We start from the raw sequence: 6483 nt of genomic DNA, 5'->3' as shown, positions 1-6483 counted from the left end.
TCATTAAGATACTCAACATGATAGTTATCCTTCAGCAGATAGGCAAAAATACTCATTTCTGATACCAGTGCTACTAATCTGAGTATATAATTAACAACAACAACCCCACATCTCTGTCCTCGCAATTGCTGCTGCAACTTTTATATTTTATAAAAAGTAACTGATGAAGCTAAAGGTAAATAACAAAATGTGGAAACATCAAATGCTACATTTGATCCGCATGGGAATAGGACTCTTAAAATAAAACCTTAGCAATGTTTTTTTTAGTTATTAACTCTGCAATATGTTATCAAAATATATTTGTTTGATTCTTTATAGGTGTGCCAGTATTTTACCAATGATTTCAAATATCTATTGAATTCAAATATTTAGTGAAATACAACAAATTTAAGAAAGTATAGTGGCTTGTGTTCTTATTTATCTTCTTTCCATAGTTATCTTTATGATTTATTTATTGTAATAACAATTAAAATGCTTGGCCATTTATGAATTTCAGGGAATGTTGCTGAAGTGCCTTTTCACTTTAAATGATATTTGGTTAACACTGTTCTGGTTGTCATGCATCCTTAAACAATTCCATTTTGCACCTCTATAAAATATGCCTAAGATGGAAATCTGTTTCATCAATATTGTAGATAGATGATAGATAGATAAATAGATAGATAGATAGATAGATAGATAGATAGATAGATAGATAGATAGATAGACAGACAGACAGACAGACAGACAGACAGACAGACAGACAGACAGACAGACAGACAGACAGACAACCTTTATTGTCTTTTTTTTACCAAGGGCATGCTGGCGCACATTAAAAATGAAATTCTGTTCCCTGCTCTCAAAAGTGTACATTACATAACACACACATACACATGCTATACACAGGCAAGCAGACAAATAAATCACTGCCCATTTTGATTATATAGTGGAGAGAAAACTTGAGCGTTCACAAGGTTGATGCTATATGGAACAAAACTGTGATTGAATCTAGATGTTCTGTTTTGGATCCCACAAAGCTTCCTCCCAAAAGGTAACAAGGAAAACTGGTCATGAAGAGGATGTATAGCATCCCAGACACTCCTGCAGACCCTGCTCAAGCAACGCTTATATGCTGTGTCCTGGATAGAAGGAAGTGAACTACCAACAATCTTCTCTGCCATCCTCACCACTCTTCTTGTCTGAAGCAATAATGCTTCCAAACCAGACCTAATGCAGTATGACATGATGCTCTCAACCGTCTCTCTATAGAAAGTGGTAAGGACAGGGGAAAGAACATATACTTTTCTTATGTGATGCAGAAAATGCAGGGGTGCTGTGTCCACTTCACTTGGTTGAGCAACCAAGGCAGCCTACTTATTAGCTGAGCACCTAGAAACTTGATGCTGCTAACCACCTCCATAGGTGAATTATTAATACTCAGATGTATGGCTGTGCCTGACTTTTCTGAAATCAACAATGATCACTTTAGTTCTTCCAATACTTAAAATAAGTCTGTTTTTATTACGCCAGTTCACCAAACCCTTTACCTCCTTGTGATAAGCACCCCATTGTCGTCTTGAATAAGGCCCACTACTGTTATATCATCCACATACTTCACAATATGATTGGTGACAAACGTTGCACAACAATCATGGTCAACAGGGTGAATAACAGCAGACTTAGGGCACAACCTGGAGGAGAATCTGTGCTCAAGAAAATGGTTAAAATATTAGTCCCAATTCACACACACTGGGATCTTTCAATAAGAAAACCAAGAATCCAGTTACACAAAGGAATATTGAAGCCTAAAAGGCCCAGTTTGTCTTGATGCTGAGGAACATAAAATCTGTACATAAATATGTACATAAAATCTACATAAGATCTACATAACATTGGAGATTTTGTTCATCTGGGTACAAGTGATGGTGACTCACTACAATTTGCTAAATTTAAAAATAATAGAACAATTGAATTGAATTGAATTTATTATATTTCTATGCCGCCCTTTTCCCCGAAGGGGACTCAGGGCGGCTCACAACCCAAGTCAAGGGGGGTGGAGTACAAATAAGGAAAAGAAAAAAAAGACGGACAAAACAATACCACAATTTAAAAACACACAACAACCATACCATTCGAGGTGGGACAAAAGCTCATTAGCCCCAGGCCTGTCAGAACAGCCAAGTTTTAAGGGCTTTGCGAAAGGCCTGGAGGATGTTGAGGGTTCGAATCTCCACGGGGAGCTCGTTCCAGAGGGCCGGAGCAGCCACAGAGAAGGCCCTCCGAGTGGTCGCCAGTCGGCATTGGCCAGTGGATAGAATTCAGAGGAGGCCTAATCTGTGGGATCTAATCAGTCTATTGGAGGTAATTGGCAGCAGGCGGTCTCTCAAGTACCCAGTCCAATACCATGAAGGGCTTTATAAGTAACGACTAGCGCCTTGAAGTGTATCCGAAGACCAATAGGCAGCCAGTGCAGCTCGCGGAGGATAGGTGTAACGTGGGTGTACCGAGGTACACCCACAATCGCTCGCGCGGCTGCATTCTGGACAAGCTGAAGTCTCCGAACGCTCTTCAAGGGCTGCCCCATGTAGAGCAAGTTGCAGTAGTCCAGTCTTGAGGTCACAAGGGCACGAGTGACTGTTGTGAGGGCCTCCTGGTTCAGGTAGGGACGCAACTGGTGCACCAGGCGAACCTGAGCAAATGCCCCCCTGGTCACAGCCGGCAAGTGGTGTTCAAAAGTCAGTTGTGGGTCCAGGAGGACTCCCAAATTGCGAACCCTGTCTGAGGGGCGTACTGTTTGACCCCCCAGCCTGAGAGATGGAAAACTTGGCAATTAGTGGGAGGGAAACACACCAGCCACTCGGTCTTATCCGGATTGAGTGCAAGCTTGTTGCTGAATATTCTGCAGGTGTGCCTCTTGAGTAAGCTGGGATGATTGAGAATCTCCATAGACATTTTCCTATCATATCTTTCAGTCTTTTTAAAGAAAAGGCTAAAGAACTATTTGAGTTGGGTTAGTATACTTAAGAAGTCCAGATTAATAAATCCAGGTTAGATATATTGTCCTAAATCAAATTTTCCTCTCTTGACATATTTTTCATTATACCAGAATATAAATATCAAGAATGAAAATAGAAAATTTAGAAACCAATGTGCATTCTGAAAAAGCTTAGAGGACTAGATTTATCATTACATAAATACATGAATAAATATTATTTCAATGTTTTTAAAATTCCAAAGTGATGTTCTATTTTTCATCTCATTTTGAAATGATCATTTCCTTAACTCCAGTCTCAGCACCCCACATCCATTAAGCTACATGTAACTTCTCACCCAAAGACAAGTAATTATATAATAGGGATTCTGCATCCTAGTTTATTTTCATTCATCATAGACTGAAACTATACTCCGTTCTAGGACACCTAATTACTGGTTTAATTAAAAACCAGTTTTTCAAGATGTGTCACTCCTTACCCCCCCCCCCCATGGTAGTTCTAATGAAAATGGTTATGCTTTGTTCTTTATGAACACCAGCTTATTTACAAATTCCATCCCATCCCAAAAACAAGTGTTATATCCAAATATTTTCATATATTAATCAATATGAGAGCTATCAGGTTCTATGAAATTTCTTTAACATCTAGGTAACATGTGATTATTCAGCCTAGAAGTGACTGACTTGAAACCAACCAAGGTATTTCATAACCTCAATTGGGCTCTCTGCATATTTATGAACTTTATTTTGCAGAGCAGAACAGTGGTTTGGAATTCTCTGCCGAATCTTTTTTTTTAGTTTGTTTGTTTGCTTAAATGTTCTTCTTCATGGTGATGTTAACGTACACTCCTCCTCCCATCCTTAAACTAGCAGAAAAGTATACAGGTAGTCTTTGGGACCTGAACTTCCTTTGCAAAGTGATGTGGTTGTTAAGTAACTTGTGTCTGATTTTATGACCTTTTTCCTTTTGATTGTTAAGGAACTCATACAGTTGTTAAGCAAATTGGCTTACCCCATTGATTTTGCTTGTCAAAAGGTCACAAATGGCAATCACGTGCTCCTACACAGGATGCTATAACTGTTGTAACCATTTGCTGATTGCCAAGTACCTGAATTTTGATCATGTGACCATAAAGATGCTGTGATGGTCATAAGTGCAAAAGCCAATCATGGGTTAAAAGTCTGTAGAGGTTCTCAGTCATCCAGGTCATGGTTGTCCCAGTGTGCTTTTTTCAGGAGGCAACTGGACTTTCTTGTTTTTTCTTTGCAGTTGTTTCGCTTCTCATCTAAGAAGCTTCTTCATCTCTAACAGGATGCAAATGATAGCTGTCTGCAAGGCAGGGTTGGGTTCTTGCCAGTTCTAAGGGTTAGCGATGCAAGGGTCTTGTAACTTGACAGCTTTAAAACTTGCACATTTCAATGCCAGAGTTCTTGAGCCAACATGACTGGAGGAGGAGTTCTGGGAGTTGAAGTCCACAAGTCTTAAAGCTATCAGCTTTGAACAACTCTGGGCTTTTTTCCTCTAAAGGATTAGGGGTGCAAGGGTCTTGTAACTTGACAGCTTTAAGACTTACATGCTTCAAATGCCAGAGTTTCTGAGCCAACATTTTGGTTGCTAAGCAAGAACGTTGTTAAGTGAGCTTCACCACATTTTACAAGTTGGCCATGCCCACCCAGTCAAATGATTGCCAAGCCACTCCCACTCAGTCACATGACTGGCAAGTCACTCCCGCAAAGCAGGCCACACCTACAGAAGAGGTTCTACAAAATTTTGAAACCACCACTGGTGTAAGGAATATAAATCCTTCCATTCCCCACTATCTTGTCAGAGCTGAAGAAGCTTCTTGGATTAGATGCAAAACCTCTTCAAAGAAAAACAAGAATGTCCAATTGCCTCCTGAAAAAAGCCCCTTTGGGACAATCTTGGGTCACTTTTTTTTAATACCAGTGTAACTCTGAACAGTTATTAAACAAATAGTCAAAGTGAAAACTACCTATACCAGCATAATTTGCATTGCTGCCACAGCCAAATTTTCACCATCCTCTGTGAACCTGTCTGCATAGATTTCCTGTGGAACAATTTAAGAAGCGTAATTGGTAGTTTTTTTCAGTCTTCACTTCCTTTCCCATCTTACATATTCACCCAGTTGGAAAAGTAGTTATCAGTTGTTCTCCTTAATATATGGTGGGAAGGCTTGGGGAATTGTGGGTAAATGCCTGGTTTGTTAATGTTAATGTTAATGTTGATTTTATTTATATGCCGCCCTTTTCCCCCGAAGGGGACTCAGGGTGGCTCACAACTCAACAGGGAAGGGGATACAAACAGAATTTAAAACGACATAAAAACAATGCAAAATTAAAACACAACAGTCATACCAATTCGAGACGGGGGCAGCAGTTCTTTAGCTCCAGGCCTGTCGGAACAGCCAGGTTTTAAGGGCTTTGCGGAAGGCCTGGAGAGTGGTGAGGGTTCGAATCTCCACAGGGAGTTCGTTCCAGAGGGTCGGAGCAGCCACAGAGAAGGCTCTCCTCCGGGTAGTCGCCAGTCTACATTGGCCGGTGGATGGAATTCGGAGGAGGCCTAATCTGTGGGATCTAATCGGTCTAGTGGAGGTAATTGGCAGCAGGCGGTCTCTCAAGTACCCAGGTCCAATACCAAGGGTTTTGGGTTTGGCCAACTTTCAAAATGTTGGACAGACAGGTTCCCTAACATGAAGATATTCAACCATTAACCTGTTACTCCTTAGCTCTGAACACAGGCTACCCATTTTCTAAAAGAAGAAATACATTACCTGAAAACTGACATCTTAAAAGGAACATAAAGTGTTCCCACGATGGATTGAGAATGAGGCGGTCTGCATTATGACAATATCTTTAAAAATGAGAGTAATTATCTCAGACATGCATGCCAATGCATTCATTCTCATATTCAAAAGAAAGCACAGTGGTACAAAGAGAAATTCTGCTGAATCATGTCAAATTATCAAACCTCCCATCAGTTTCGTGATGCCTTAAGGAAGAAGCAATCTTCCCTGGAATTTTTCCATAGCCTGTATGTTTACTGTAATATATTGTTTACCCACAGAGGTCTGCTATGGTTGATTTGGAATTTCCCCTTTGCTCTCCAAAAAAAAAACATGAAACTGTCTATAGTCATGTCATTAAGAGTAATCAGAAAGGAACCAGAATCACACATAAACTACCCTTCTTTTCAACCTAGCAAAAATCTCAAAGTATGCAAATAATTACTGAACCCATTTTTCTTTCTCTCAATAAGGAGAATTTGTGATTTCTTGAAATGTGCAAACTGCCTTGCAGAAGAAGCCTGTCTGAAGCCTTCCAAGTGTGCTGAATCACTACTTGCAAACCCCGCATTCTTTTGGATGTGGAAAAGCCCAAGAGTAGATGTAATGCAACCCACCTAGAGAGCAGCAGTTTGGGTAAGTCTCGTTCCTACTAGAAGATTTTGCAGTTCCCATTATTATTGTGTAAGCAATAATGAAGGAGGTCAG

Source organism: Thamnophis elegans, chromosome Z, assembly GCF_009769535.1.
Source record: "Thamnophis elegans isolate rThaEle1 chromosome Z, rThaEle1.pri, whole genome shotgun sequence".
Classification (NCBI taxonomy): Eukaryota; Metazoa; Chordata; class Lepidosauria; order Squamata; family Colubridae; genus Thamnophis; species Thamnophis elegans.
Note: the sequence above shows the minus strand (reverse complement) of the source record.